The following is a 15,905-nucleotide window of genomic DNA, read 5'->3' on the forward strand; positions in this document are numbered from 1 at the left end:
AGTCTCTCGTTCCAAGAGCGGCACTTACCGGCACCTCTTGCATGTTACAGTTAGCCAATGGAACATGTGTCACTGCCCCAGAAGCGAAAGTGTTTATCGAGTCACCGTTTTTCACTGGAATTGCATTGGTAAGCTGTCTAAAATCTCCGCTGTACGATGTGGTCATTGGTAATGTTCGAGGGGCACAAGACTTTGAGGATCTGGCCCGGAGTTCAAACCCACTGAGCCCAGAAACAGGATCGCCCGGTAACTGTACCACGTCGAGACTTCGGAGAATAGACGTAGCCACAGAGCAGGTGAATACCGGTTACGATGACGATCCAGGCGGCTGTCAATCACGCCAGTGGTTCCCTGTGTATCCGAGCAGAGTATTTTACTCGAAACGCCGAAAGCCACCAAGTCCACTGTAACACGCCCAACAGCACTGCTATGTTGTTTTCTTGGCTTGGCGCTCATTTGGTATACGTTCAGTTTCAGGAAGTTTGACTACAGTTGGTCAGCATGCGGGTTAAGTTGTGCTTGAGTGCCGTTGGTTAGTATGATGATGCTGTTAAAGACTAGGAAGTGAGTTGGCGTGCTATATTATGAGTGTTCCGCCGACAGTTTCATGAAGTTTTGTTGAACTGTGCGTTGTAGGAGTGCGAACACTTTTGTGAAGTGATATTGAACTGTGCGTGGAGTGTGAACATTTTCAGTGAAAATTGCTTGGAGTGTGAACATTTTCAGTGAAAATTGCTTGAGTGGGGGGACGTGTCATGCGAAGAAATCACATGACCACAGGAAACATTACTCCAAGAAGAAAACACTTGTAACTCAGCAAGAAGATGACAAAGAAGACTACGTAAGGCACGCGGCGCCAAGGTCATTGCCTGGGCTACGGCGATGAGCGCTCGAGATTAGAGCACGAGCTTGCGCAGGGCGCGGGCCAATCGGAAGCAGCCAACGAGGGCGGCCGGCGGCAGAGGGGAGCCAGAGGAGAACTCCGAAGTGTGGAGAGTGACTGGGGGCTTGGCGGTCGGGCGACCGGACCCGTGCTGTGCCCCGAAACGTCCTCCACAACCGCATTCCCAAGACACCCCCGCGCACAAGTCGTCACGCCGGCCTCAGTGAAAGAACGCGACGCCCCAAGGCAGCTGCGTCGGCCACTACGCCACGGGAGCTGGGAGCGCGCTTGACTACCGCCGCCACGACATCACCTGGACGTTTCAAAACCGCAACACCACTACTGGGACGTGAGGTAGGAGAAGCCCGTCCCCGCAGAGAACATGCATATTTTGGGACATTTCAGTCCCGTAGTTAGTCCTCGCCCTTGACTTCCGGACCTTGACTATTCCCCGTGTGCTTGAACTCTTCACCGTGTTCCATACCGCTTACTCACCTTTATTCAGTATTTATTAATTCCCGCTGTTCTTTAGTTTATCCCTGTTTGCTGTGTGTATTTGTTTGGGTTTCGGGTTACATAAACAGAAAGTCTCGTTTCCACAGTTTCTTATATTTGTACTATTGTCCCGAACCTGACAACTCCTCTAGGCCCTAAATTCTTCGGGCGGCGCCTGACTCTTTGGCGAACTCCCACATGGAGAGCCATCTCTCCTTGGTATGACTAGGATTCGTAGCGCCGTCCACTCTTCGTATGATGGCACCTGTTGGGCGTGTCGGGAACGGAGTTCAAGGAGTAAAATAATTCCGTAAAGTAAAATAATGCGTACGCGACTGGCAGCGGCGTTTCTTCTTCTTTTTTGACTCCACACACGATCCGGTGTCTCCGATCCCACACAACAAAAGTGGTCTACGAGCCCTTAAGGAACAATTTATAGTGAGCTATCGCCACTTGCAGGTGCCACTAGCCACCCATAAAAGGGCATAAAATAGGCTGCAGCCCGCTATTAAAGCGTTTATGTATCGCAGGCGAAGGACTCTAAACCATAAAATATTCTTTTACCGGCTCTAGAAAATTATATTATGTTCAAGCTATGGCCCCACAGCTATTCAGGATACTTCAGCCAACTAAAGATATATGTATGTCTTTATTTCTATAGGCCAACCACAGCAATGCTCTTCTGCCTGGCTACAGACCGTTGTTACCTTCAAGTCGATAAACCTGAAACCATTCAGCTGTCCTTTCCATGCTATAGGAAACAGGGCCGTACCCAGAGGGGGGGTTTGGGGGTTCGAACCCCTCCCGAAATCTTTTCCAGGCAGCGCGTAAGCAATACTTACTGTTGCTTTCGGCAACTACCCCCTTCCCGAAACCCATAACCCCCTCCGAAAAAAATTTCTGGCTACGGCCCTGATAGGAAATTGTTCGCCCTAAAGCTAATAAGAAGTAGCCACAAAAGCTGCTGCAGCTGGTTATACAGCAAAAGATGACTGTCTACTTATACACATGTCACCATCTAGCAATATTTATCTGCCTTTAGAAAAGTGTTTGGCCCAGAACGCATACAGACAAAAGCCTTCGTAAGCTAGCTACAAAGTGTTATACCGCTCCGAGGCTGCAGTCGGTTACAGAGAAGTGCTTGTCCCTAAAGCAATGAATTGCGCAACCATACAAGCTCATTAATTTGTCTACACATGGAAACACGACAACAATTAAAAACTCACTCCGACCTTGATATTTTATAAAAACAAAGACGTTTCGGATCCCTTATGGGGGCCCCGTTCGCAATGTGTTCCCCCGACCAGACGGACTTTTGTCCAACTCTTGAGTTTGTCTGTGGACACAGATGGTCTGATGATGATGTTGATGAGCTGGTTATGGAAAAGTATCTGTTCAATAAAGTTAGTTACTGCCTCCACAGAACATATATATTCTACGTTGGTTGGCTGTTGCCAAGAAACGCACTTCAAATAACTAATAAAAGTCCAGAACACAACATTCATTGAGTAACCCTCTTATGTTAGGCGTATTTCGCCATGTGTAATGTATATTTCTATCTTATTTCCTTCTACACCCTTCCTTCCTTCCGGTAAAAAAATAAAAATTATGCGTCGGCCGGGAATCGAACCCGGGTCAACTGCTTGGAAGGCAGCTATGCTAACCACTATACCACCGACGCCGACGCTCAAGCACCATTCCGCAACGCTTCTCGTCCCATACATCCAAGGCCGGCGATCTACTCCTGCGAGGGCGCCGATTGAAGGAGAGGGGTAAAAAAAACTGGTCAGCGCGCACGCATAGAGACAAAAAATAGCCCCATGCGTAACGTCCTCCTGCGACCAGCTGTGAATTGGGTCACTTCCGCTGCCGCCGTCCGAGGTGTTCAGCCGTTCTCCGGCTTTTGTCAAGGACTTCGGACCCCCTAGTTAGAGTGTACTACTTCTAGTATACTCTACTATAGTGTACTATAACTCTACCCTTGTCGTGCTCCCCATGGTTGTCCACCTTGGATTTGGACCCTCCGCTGTGTGCGTTCGGTTGTGTGAGGCTCCCGCTTGCCAGTATGCCCGCCTTAGGAGGGAAGTTTTTCTCCCGGGGGGGGACTGGTCCTCCCACCTCCTCTCTCTCTCTCTCTCTCTCTCTCTCTCTCTATATATATATATATATATATATATATATATATATATATATATATATATATATATATATATATATAAATCTTGAGAAAGATAAACTCACAAAGCGCGCAGAAATAGTATAAGTAAAGAGTCGGATACACAGCAAGAACAATAACAAACAATGTTTACTTACGTAGCGGCAACGGGACTTGCCTTCATCAGAGTAAAGTTACATGATTTTGCTGTCGCAAACATTTTGGACACATTTCTTATATAGGTTTGCATAAAACTGTGAGAAAGAGCGGAAAATGTTTCGGAAATGGGGAGTGTGCATACAGTCAGGCTACGCCTATGTTACAACATCAACAAACAAACAAGAAAAATAAAAAAAAGGGGGGGGGGGGAGCGAGAGAGAGAAAAAGGGGTCGTGTTAACAATGCAGCGTTCAAGGTTGCACCATGACGGGTCAACGTATGCCGCGCGGGCTGCAAGTTCAGACAATGGGGGAAACTGGACAACCGCGGTTTGAAAAGAAAGGGAAGAGTATACACTGAGGTATTCAGTGACTGCTGAGACTGGTTCGGGGGGAAGCGAAGATGGGTGTGCCCCCCGCGGGTCAAGAGAATAGATAGGGGGCACAAAAGAGCATTTCACAGAAGCTAGCAATTGAACAGGAAATAGGTAGGGTCACAAAAGGTTAAACATGAATAGATCACAAAGAGTTAAACATTCTTAAGTGATGGTGGGAACGAGGCCTCCCTCCCCAGGGCAAATGGCATTGTTGAGCCGCATTAGGCTAATAAAGCTGCTGTATTAGGAGAGTTTCTGCGAATTCTGATGGCAAACTCGAGGGTAGGAATAATGAACATAGTTATAAAAATTATGAAGCCGCTAATTTTAATCGAGGGATAAGCACGTTAGTTTTCCGTAACTTTCATTAATTCCAAGCGTGGCTGACCCAAACTTATAAATGAGATAAGATTCCCGAACCTCGCGGTCGTGGTGCGTTTTGAAGGCGGATTCTAAAATCGTTGCTTTAAGATGTTCAAATGCATGCCCGGGACTGTTCACATGTCTTGACAGGGGCAAATAAGGGCAGCTTTTTGCATGAGAGCGGTGATTATTGAACCGTATTCGGAAGGGCGTTTCAGTTTGGCCGATATATTTTTGCCTACAAACAGTGCACTCTAGAAGATATACGACATTAGCGGAGTCACAGTTAAAGTTACCTTTTATATTTACGTAGTAGTCTGAAGCCGTGCTGGTGGCGCGCTGTGTAGTGGTCATGTGTGGGCATACTTTACATCGGGGTTTATTGCAGGGCATGCAGCCAGTAGTTGCCGGTCGGTTGATACGAGAGTTAGTAAGAAAGTCACCTAAATTCTTATTACACTGGTAGACAACGCGTGGTGGTTCGGGGAATATGCTTTTTAAGCGGTCACTTTGCATTAGCATATTGTGATGTTTTTTTAGCACGGTTGACACTCTTGGAGCGGAGGATGAGTGGGTTAAAACTAAGTTAGTTTGCGGGTTCCCGTTCGGGGCTTTTTTTCTTACAGATTTCGTTACGGTCTAATTGGTTGGCTCGCACAATAGCGTCGTCGATAACTTTTTCCGGGTATTTTTTTTCAGGAGGGCGGTCTTGAGTTCTCGGCAGTTTGAGTCAAAGTCGGCTTGGTTTGAACAAATTCTCCTAAATCGGTGGGCTTGGCTGTAAGGTATTGCTGTCTTGCAGTGTCTGACATGGCTACTTCGGAAGTGCAAATACTGCCGCGTGTCTGTCGGTTTTCTATACAGTTTAGTTTGAAGCCGACCTTGGAAGGTAGTAACGGTGACGTCCAGAAAGTTTACACTGTGTTCCGAATAGGAATGAGCAAGGGAAATACTAGGATGGGCTAGGTTAAATGCCTCAATGAAGGTGAGGAGCTCCGCCTCACCGTGTTGCCAGATCATGAATATGTCATCAATATACCTTTTATAGTACATTGGCTTTAAATTTTGGGTGTCAAGAAAGTTTGATTCGAGGTGAGCCATAAAGATATTAGCGTAGTTAGGTCCGATTCGAGTTCCCATTGACGTTCCGCTGACTTGCACGTAATGAACTCCGTCGAACTCAAAATTGTTAAGTTCAAGAATAAGCCTAAGGAATGTTTCGAGAGCAGAAGAATCGATAGGTTTGTCGCACGATGACTGCTCATACGCAAGGGATACAGCGGCGATGCCATCTTCATGGGGGATGTTAGTATACAGTGACGCAACATCAAGGGTGACTAGAAGGCAGTTATCAGGAATTTCAATTTTTGAGATGTCTGAGAGAAAGTCATTGGTATCCTTAATGAAGGAGGGAAAGCTGGGCGGAATGTCGCAAATGAGATTATCCACATAGCGCGAGAGGTTTTCGGTAACCGTGCCAATGCCAGAAACAATGGGGCGCCCTGGGTTGTTTACCTTGTGAATCTTTGGGAGAAGATAGAATTTACCGGCTACTGGGCTTAAGGGGATCAGGGAACGAGCCGTGGTTTCATTTAGTGTTTTACTTTTAACAAGCTCAGCAAGTTTATCTTTGACAATTTGCTTATAATCTTGAGTGGGATCATTGGGTAGTGTTTTATAGAACGTCGATACTGATAGTTGCTTATTGGCCTCGTTAACATAGTCGGTTTTGTCAAGGATTACGATTGCGCCTCCCTTGTCGGCAGGTTTAATAATTATGTCGGGACAGCTTGCGAGTTCCTCTAGGGCTTTCTTTTCGTTGGTAGTCATGTTGTGGTGGAAAGAAATTTGTGTTTGGTATGCTTTTCGCACATCGCGTTGGACAGCTTTGATCTACATGTCGAGGCAACTATCACGCTGTGTGGGAGGGGTCCAGTGCTTAGAGCTAGGTAGGGTTCTGCGGGCTTCTTCCGTCGCGGGGTGATCGTAGAAGTATTCTCGTAGCCTCATGTTTCTGGCGAAGTCATCTAAGTCCTTAAAAAGTTGAAATTCATCAAAACCACCACTAGCCGGGCAAAAGTTTAGGCCCTTTGACAAGACGTTCATCTGAGCTGGGGAGAGGGTTATACTTGAAAGGTTCATTACATTTCCGGTAAGGTTTTCTTTTGTGACGGCAGGCGAGGGAAAAATATTAGTACAGGTGTTTAACTGAACTGTTTGGGGTGCAGTAGTCGAAGCATTTATTACAGTCGTAGTGACATTATCGGCCGTATTGTCAGAGTTGGGGCAGTTACTAGTGCCGGAGCTTGTTAGATTCTTACGCATGTGGCCAGTGTTAGAAATCTTATCTCGGTTAAACTTTCGGTCTTTCGTTCGGGATATGGCGGAGGCCGTCTTCGATTCGTAGTTGCTTAAAAGGTTCAACTCTCTTTTGCTTAGTTCCTGACTAAGTAGTTCCTCTTTCTTTCGGAGAGAATGGGCCGTAGTTTCGTAGTGATTGAGGAATATTTCAGTTAATTGTAAAGATGCTTTATCGAGTACCTGTTTCCACTTATTCATGTTGGACGGGGAGAGTTCGGTAGTAGCAGGTTTTATTCTAATCCTGAGACCCCTGGGAGCGACCGCGGCAGTCAAGTACTGTGCAAGAGCGGAAACGTGCAATTCGGAACGTATGCGCTTTTCGGTGATTTTTCTTAGCTTTAAAAACTGTCTTGAAACGGGGAAGGAGGCCGCGTTACCTGTTTTTTTGTGTTGTAGTCAGTTGCTGCTATGCCGATTCTTTCGAAGGTTGTAAGGGCATGTGGCACGGAGGATGGATTTTGGACCCCGGAAGGTCCGGCGGACGCGCTGCTGTTGGTTTTCGTGGGCTCGGCGGTCGCTGAAGATGCGGAGGTTGGGCGTGGCATGCTGTTGGTGCGGCGCCGGTCAGGGAGCTTCTTAGTGTCGCCGCGAGCGTTCCCTCGGGGCGTTGTGGCGGCTGCAGGTTTGCCAGTAGGGGTTGGCATGTCGCTGGCGCGACGCTCGTCCGTGGACTTCGGGGTTGGGGCGCTGGCGCTCGCCCGGGGCGCCGTGGTTGCGGTGGATCTTGGGGGCGGTAGCGGTGGGCTGCTGGCACGACACTGCTCCGGGGTCCTTACACTGGATAGAATTGGAGGAAGTGGTGGAAAGTCGCTGTCATTTGGCAATATAGCCGGGGCTGCAATTGGGTCGGCGGTGCATGCGAAGTCGCGCCAGCCCAGAGGATTGCAGCGCTGTTGCATGAAGCAGAGTGCACGAATGTGGCCGGCCAGCAAGGCCACACCCTCGAAGCTCGGGTGTAAGCCGTCTGCAGCGAGTACTCGGCAGGCTGGAAGGTGCTCAAAGCCATGATCGACGAAGCGGACAAAGCGTGAGTGGCGGCAAAATTCGCGGAGAAGTGAGTTGAAACGGCGTGCCTTTTCGTTGCAGCAGCGAGCGAAGTGAGAGATGCGGTAGTCGTGGCGGCGGTTAGCGGAGCGGGGAAGAATGAGACTGGCGTTAATAGTGGAAATGTTCGGTCGATATATATATATATATATATATATATATATATATATATATATATATATATATATATATATATATATATATATATATATATATATATATATATATATATATATATATATATATATACACACACACGCCTCGAGCGCGGCCTGTAGGGGCGCCACTGAAATCCCCCTAGCGGACCGTTTCGAAAGCAGGCGCGGGAGTCCGCGCCCCGCTCCCCAGTGCCGCCACTGCTTTTGCGGCACGCTCACGACTGAGATTTACCGTTTGTGGGCATTTGAAATTCATGTTTGTGTGGAGCAGTCACTCTGTTCGCAAATGGGGTGTGTTTACGAGGGTGTAAATATTTCCGACGCCATCTTAGTGTGGTATTTTCGGTCTGTATAAGCGCCAAGTGTGTGTCACAGGCCAGCGTCGCGGAACCGGCTTATGATGGAGCCGATTGTAGTTACACTGACCTGAATTTACTAGCCGTGTCGCCGTAACCACCGGTTCCTCAGATGTTCATGCTACGGCTATACACTACGATTTAAATCGGTTTTATTCGCTTACATAATCAGCGGAGCACTCATACCTGACAGCACACCAGTTACGTTTGCCAATATTATACCTCAGATTTTGATCACCACCATTTACAAGCCAGTCTGTGTTAATTCGGGAATATTCGACGAAAGTACGATGGACAATGCATAATTATACTCGGGGATCAGCACACGACAGAGTCGTCTTGTCGTGAGGTGCGCGCCCGCAGACCTTCATCTGCTACATATATCCTCTGCGAGCAGCACAGAGACGGGCTTACAATATAATCCGCGTCCGCGACTAAATGCTTCTTCGAAATATCGTCATATGGCACAGGGAGCCTGCAGAATAAATCAGAAACTGAAATCAGAGGGCCTTATCACATACCACACTCTTCCAACGACACATTTCATGGCTTGTTGAACAGCCTACCCTGTATACTTCCAAAAATGCGTCCGCCGTACGATCAGCTCCTCGTTGAAGTAGGAAAACAGAAGGAAAGTGAACGCGAGATTTATGTGTGGGACTACTAAAACCAAAACGTTCATTGCTTGATTCCGCTCCGCATTTGTACACGGCGTACCCCTCCCCGCTCCGCCTCCCCCCCCCCCCTTCCCCCCGATTTCTCGCGAAATAGCAGTGCATTTCGCGTATGGTTGGTCTAGTGAAACCTACCTGGCTTAAGTATAGACGAACGTCTTTAGCATGCCAGAAGCTGCTCTGTTTTTTTTTTTTTTTTTTCATTTCCGTTGGAGCTTTTATGTTTCTAAATTCCGCATTGGCACAGCATTTATTTTTCTGTGGTTTCGTTTCCTTGGTTCTTGCTATATGGCGTGTGTGGGCACATATATAACGACGCACAGGCTTGGTATATGCTTTACATTTTCGCATGGTTTATATTGTTATAAAAGACATAAGTTATTGTCCGGGATTGGGTAATCACATCCCCGAAACATATTTTTCTGCGGCGTATATATGCGAAACGAAGCCGCATTCGTTGTCCACGCTGCAAAATGAAGCCAACCTCTCATTGTGCCAGTATCAGTTCTAAACGAGGCGTCAGTAGAATTCATTTGTGCCTGATGTTTTGGAGGTGACATGGGTGATATGTTGCTGCCGTCGCCGACGCCCGGAAGAGCGGCGACGCAGCGCGCAGAACCGCGTCCCCGGGTAGCTCTTGCAGGCGATCGCGTACTCTACGAATACGCAGCTGCTTTTTAATTGACCTAAACGTACTCTTTGCCTATAGTCGTCACCATAACAAGTTTTTTTTAGGGCGCGGAAAGGCGAAAAGAAGCGAAACAGAACCAAAACACTGCACGAGCCCCTATCAGTCACGCAGCGCAAATCCCGTCAACGCCGCGGAGAAGCGGCGGCAGGCGGCGCAGCGATCGCGAAGCTCGAGGCGTGTATAGATATATATATATATATATATATATATATATATATATATATATATATATATATATATATATATATATATATATATATACAGAGAGAGAGAGAGAGAGAGAGAGATGAAAGAGAGAGAGCATGTTTCAGCGAACACGTTCAAAAATTCTTAAAAATAGGCTCTTCGAGAAAAAAAGAAACCCTCTTCAGAAGGAGACTGCTAGCTGCGGCGGACGCCAGGTAGAGTCAAGGGCGGGCACATTAGTTAAGGCGGGTAATTCAACTCTACTAATGAACTTATTAATTTGCGGAGTTTGGTGGTTATTGCCAATGGCGAGTTTGTAGCCCCGGAGAAGACGATTTCATATCAGTTTTTAAAAGAACGAAAAAGTAGGTGTTTAAAGCGCTGTAGCGCGAGGAAACCTGCCGTTTTTCGCTCAAAAACGAAACTCGGCGCTCGAGGAGCGCTGGAAGTCTTGAACGAACGCAACGTCTGATGCTGGTGACGTTTTTTAATGAATGTGGCGGCCAATTAGAAATCTAAATGCAATTTTCCCTAGCTAGGAAGCCTCGACGCGAGGCATAGGCTGCAGTGCATCCAGCGGTAGGTATCTTTTGCTTACTCACTGGGCGGAAGGCAGACGCTAGTCATCGCCAACTACGTAGCTGCTGATTTTGAGAGAGAGAGAGAAAACTTTTTTTATTTGGCAGATAGAGCTTAGTGGAAGTGGAGCCTTCTTACAGGTAGCCATGTGCTGTCCTTGATGCTACCGCTCTCTCAACCAGCAGGAGCTGATCGCAAAAGAGGGAGCTGGACAGCAGCGTCTCCCACTGCTCGGGGGAACGGGGAAGGGGTGGAGGTGGCAAATCAGGGTTCTGGGTGCATTCAAGTATAATGTGCCTAAGTGTTCCTGATTGCGTACAGAATTTGCATTGGGCTTCGTGCTGATTTGGAAACATAAGGTGCATCAGTGTTGGGTGGGGATACGTGTTTGTTTGCACAAGTCTGAGCGTAGTTTCTTGTGTCTTTGTTAGTTGTGGGTGGGGCAGTGGAAGTGTTCTGCGACCGAGTCTGTAGTGCTCTGTAATTTCCTGGTACGTCGTGAGTGGCATAGGTTCATTTGAGTCCTCCGCGGCCTGGTCGACGAAACCTCGGGCCTTGAGGTGGGCTTGATCATTGCCCTCCATGGAGGAATGGGCCGGCGCCCACACCACTTCGACTACCCTGTCTGGTGGCTTGCTTGACAATATGCGGTATGTCATTGGAGCTACCCATCCCGACGTGAGACTCCTGCATACTTCTTGGGAGTCAGTAATTATGACTGTTGCCTTCGTTTGTGAAAGAGCTAAGGCTACAGCTAGTTCTTCCCCTTCTTTTGTTGAGGCTCGTGGCAGGGTTGCTCCGACGATGAGGTCTGTCTTCGTTGTCTTTTGAAATGCTGTTAGGAGCCAACCTGGTTCTCCGCCAGTGCACTTGTACACCTCCGGAAGCGGCCTTTAATTTCCATTTAGAATACACTAGCTTTGTTCAAAGAATAAAGGCACGCTTTTGTGACAGCGCAGAGCTTGTTTTGCGGCGCAGGTATTGTGGAATGCAACACTCGAGTTATTTTTACGTGGCTTGATTGATTGTAGGGCTTAACGCGCCGACACAACGCAGGCGATGAGGCGCGCCGTAGTGGAGGGCTCCGGACTGATTTTGACCACCTGGGGATCTGTATAGCGTGCACCGAGATCTCGCACACACGGGCATTTTTGCTTTCGCCTCCATCAGAAAAGCGGCCGCCACGGCCGGGAATCGAGCCCGCGACCTCGTGCTCAGCAGCATAACGCCTTAGCCACTGAGCCACCGCGGCGGGTCTATTTTTTTACGCGGTATCGGCTTGACAGCTAGAAACGTAGCTGACAACTTTTTGGAATTGTAGCGCGACGTTGTTTTGTACCAGCTCCCGTTCCATTTGTTGTAAGTGCTGGCATATATGATTAGGAAATCTGGACTCCACACTATGTTTAGCTGTTTTGAGTCATGTAACAAATATCAATGGACAAAAATAGTTTATCTCAATGTTTCAATTGGTTGTAGGCCTATTTGGGCACTCCACAAAAGTAATATTTTGGCCGCCAACTCAGAATATTTTACATGGTATGCTCAAATTGTTTTCCGTCCATTGCAATGCACAGACGAAGGCGCTCTTTCATGAAGTTCGTAGTGGATAAAAGCATCTGTCTGGGAATGTTGTCGAAGCAGATCCTCACACGTTGCTTCATATCCTCGAGATTGGCCGGCTCAGTCTCGAAAACCTCATTTTTAACATATCCCCAGCGAAGTCCAAAGGTGACAAATCGGGTGACCTTGGCGGTCATGGTGTGGCTCCACCACCCCAAATCCACTGGTTCGGAAAGGACTTGTCGATGAATTTACGAGCCAGTGAAGAAAAATGCGGCATGGCTCCGTCATGCTGGAACTACATTTTTTTTTCAGCGCAGCCAGTGGCAACTCTGAGGCAAACTCGTAGACGACGCCCTTTAAGACGCACTCTGTGTACTTCTTTTCGGTAAGGTTTCCGTCGATGAAGTAAGGACCCGCAATACGGACGTTTAAATGCCACACCATACGTTTACTGACCACCTTACCTGGTGCTTATGCTCGCGGAGCCAGTGGGGGTTCTGATCACACCAATAATGGGCGTTGTTCAAATTGACATTCGAATTACTACAAAATTGGGCCTCGTCAGTACAAAGCAATCTGTTGAGAAATTCCGGATCTTCGTCACATTGAATAAGGCACCAGTTGCAAAAATCAAGCCGTTTTTGAAAGTCGCTTGGTCTCAGCTCTTGGTGAAGACACACATGATATGAGTGGTAGCTGTGTCTTGAAAATGACCTCCAAACTGAATCTGGGCTCGCTCCATATGCGTTGGCAATTTCCCTGACACTTGCTTCCGGCCTGACAGCGACGTATGCCAGCACATAGGTGTCAAAAACATCGGTTGCACTGGCTGCCGCTTCCTTTTCTGAGCATGGACTGATCCATAGGTCGTAAACCGATTAAATATCGATGCGAATGTGGGGCCAGCTGGCCCATGACGGCCAGGATGGTGGGCAGCATACAGCATCGATGCCAGCTGTGCGTCCTTTTGCGCGCTCACTTAAGCCAGTACAGTGTCCACTTTCTCGGCAACGGAGTACTGGAGTTGAGCTGGCACGGCCATTTTCACAATAATAGCGCTGAGGCGTTGAAACCTTGATCCTCAAATGGACGAGGTAACACCAGTGGTCTTGGCCAACGCCGCCTGTATAATCCTTGCCTAAAGCGTGAGCGAAAAATGGCCAAACATCCACTCTCCTGTTGCTCTCTCCTACCCTTTCTCGCTCCGTAGCCTTCCTAGATGCTTTCATGTCCGCCAGCCAGCGCCGCTTCTCGGAAACTATGCAAAATGGTTGACAGTTTGTCCAGTATTCCCCGAGCAACGCTCCGACGCCTTCGAGGCAAGCTGACAGACGCACGCTGTAGAAGTGGGTGCAGCGTTCGCTACCTACGAGCAGTGACGTAAGGCGAGACGTCCGCCGGCGCGCGCCACGTAGCGGATGAGTGCCTGAACTAAGCGTCTCTACTCACGGCCTCCGCGATCGGCTGCCGGCGGCGCGCCGTTGCTCCGGCCGTCCCAATCGCCCGGAGAGAGCGTAAGTTGAAAAGGGGGCGTGGCCGCGTCTTTCGCCCGCACCGCGGCGCGCGGAGCCGATGGTTGAAATGAAAGCCGTGTGTGCTGCAGCGCTCCTCGAAATGGCGTTTCGTCAACTTTCGCTCTTCGTATCGCAATAAAAAGAAAGCATACCTGATGTCATGGATGCAAAGCGACTCATAGAACCTGATAATGCCTTCGTTTTAGCTAGGATTGCAGCTATACAACTTCTTTAATATGTGCCGCATGACGCTCTCGACACACGGAAAATATTCGCTGCTACCAATGGCAAATTTCTGGCGCGTAAATAACGTTCAGTTCGCTTTATAAACTTACTAATCGCTTTATAACGTATAACATATTTTATACAATCTGCATGGCTAATGCAGTTCAGTAGAGCGAAAGGCGCGATCGCGTCAAACCCAGGATGGATGGCTGTGCTCTTATGTAGCCTTCGAATTATTGCCTGCTGGGTGGAAGCACCCGCCCTATTTTTAGGATTAACACGTTTAAGGAGTATTACGCTGAGCGATAGCATCAAGGAATGCGGCAATCTGTTTTACACATGCGCGTTAAGGAAGTTGTGGTTTCAATTTCAGTCGCAACAAATAAAAAAAAAACCTTGAAGGCAGATGCACCCCGATTTCATTGCATTCTTAACGTATTTCGGTGGCCACAGGCAAGCCCAATTTTGCCTCTTTTGGATTAAATATCCAAGACATTTAAATTTCTAATTACTGATTTCGAAGCACATCCATGTGTTAAGCAATAATGACAGCTTTCATGTTTGCTTTGTACAAACTAAAAGTTAGAAACCAAATGCCTACTGAACGCTCGTCCAAGAGCTGTCTAGTTTTTGTTGAACGTCTATTTACGAACTACACTGCCCTTATGTTCACAAATGTACGCTTTCAAGGCATCTGCATGTCTTGACAAACAGAGCAGTTCACACATGAAGCACTTTGTGATGCAGGGGCTTGAAAATCAGTCTTTTTCCGGAATGCACCCTAGTCCGTGACAGTTGCACCAACATTGGCAAGCAGTGGTCTCACAAACTTAGCCATATGGACAGAGTGGTTGTAGCGTATGTTCATCATTCCTTGCTGGACACGTTTACAGAGGTCAACGTCTTATATGAGGCAAAATCAGTGCTTTGTACGCACAAGCAGCACGCGCTTTATCATCATTTAGGATATATAAAAGATGCAGCTGCTTTCAAAAGGCCCGTTCTTCCTCTACGTCAATATCCTAGACTTGTCCGTATAAAAAAAAAAAGCTGGCGACAGCAGTGTTTGCAAAATCTTTTGAATTTGACAGCACAACCTACATAAAACTCCTTATAAGATTTTTTGCGTTGGGGGGGGGGGGGGGGGGGGGGGCAATTCCGAATGCCTGAGCTGCTTTCTTTGGATAGTGACGGTGTGCGTTTTATTAAGATAAAACTGCATAAAGAATTATGAATTATACCATCGTAAACGGCGGCTAAGTGTCTTAGCTGAGTTGCATGCCGCAAAAAACGAATATAAATTAAAATCTTGTAGTAAATTAAAAAAAAAGCATGTTCGCAAGAATATAATTACTAGGCTGCATAACAGGTGTCCCCTGAACGAGGTAGCAAACAAAAATGTACAAATTTTCAATTTCTAACAATAACTGGCAGAAATCAAACACGGCGCCCATATACAAATGCAATCACTGTTCTCGATTGTTATCCATAACCCACCCTATGCGGAAATAGAAATATAACGGCTGCTCGAACAAGGAAGCACCCGATAATTCTGTCGCCGAAAAGTTTTTGCACCCAAATTTCCGCGCGCCTGAATGTCCGCACCGAAACGTCCTGCACCGATCAAACGCAACAATCACGACGCGATTAACTTTTCGCTGTACAGTGACGTATCTTGGTTTCAGTGCTATACCTTGAAGTTCCTGAGACAAGCGTACTTCATGACTTGGTCGTTCGGTTGATCAGCTCAACAAAAATAAAGCTGCAACACAGTTACGCGAATTCCGGCAATGAAGACACGCAGCAACTGAGACCCCGCAAAGCCGCCGAGAGGAGTCGGTGCGAGCTGCCGAACCATCGGCTAACACCGCTACCTCGCGGCGCGTTGCGGAGTTAGCCAAATTACAGGTTTTTGCTGGGGGATGCGCCGAATGGGACGGCCGGAGCAACGGCGCGCCGCCGGCAGCCGATCGCGGAGGCCGTGCTCTACCGCTGCCATAGGAAAGCGGGCGACGCGTTACAGGCGGCGTTGTCTTGGCTATGTCGTACACACACCGCGCAAAGAAGCATTTTAAAAAGGAAAAGCCGCAAGAACTACGTATAACAGCACGCAGCCACAG

At 47.8% G+C, this 15,905-nt stretch overlaps 1 non-coding gene across 1 annotated transcript; it reads right to left on the reverse strand.

The window, feature by feature from the left end:
* Window positions 1-2,987: 2,987 nt before the first annotated feature.
* Window positions 2,988-3,059, reverse strand: Trnag-ucc (transfer RNA glycine (anticodon UCC)). The gene has a single exon. It is a non-coding gene; the product is annotated as a tRNA-Gly (tRNA).
* Window positions 3,060-15,905: the final 12,846 nt, after the last annotated feature.

This window comes from Haemaphysalis longicornis, unplaced genomic scaffold (genome assembly GCF_048455015.1).
Source record: "Haemaphysalis longicornis isolate Haplotype H1 unplaced genomic scaffold, Haemaphysalis longicornis Haplotype H1 scaffold_1, whole genome shotgun sequence".
In the NCBI taxonomy this organism is placed as follows: domain Eukaryota; kingdom Metazoa; phylum Arthropoda; class Arachnida; order Ixodida; family Ixodidae; genus Haemaphysalis; species Haemaphysalis longicornis.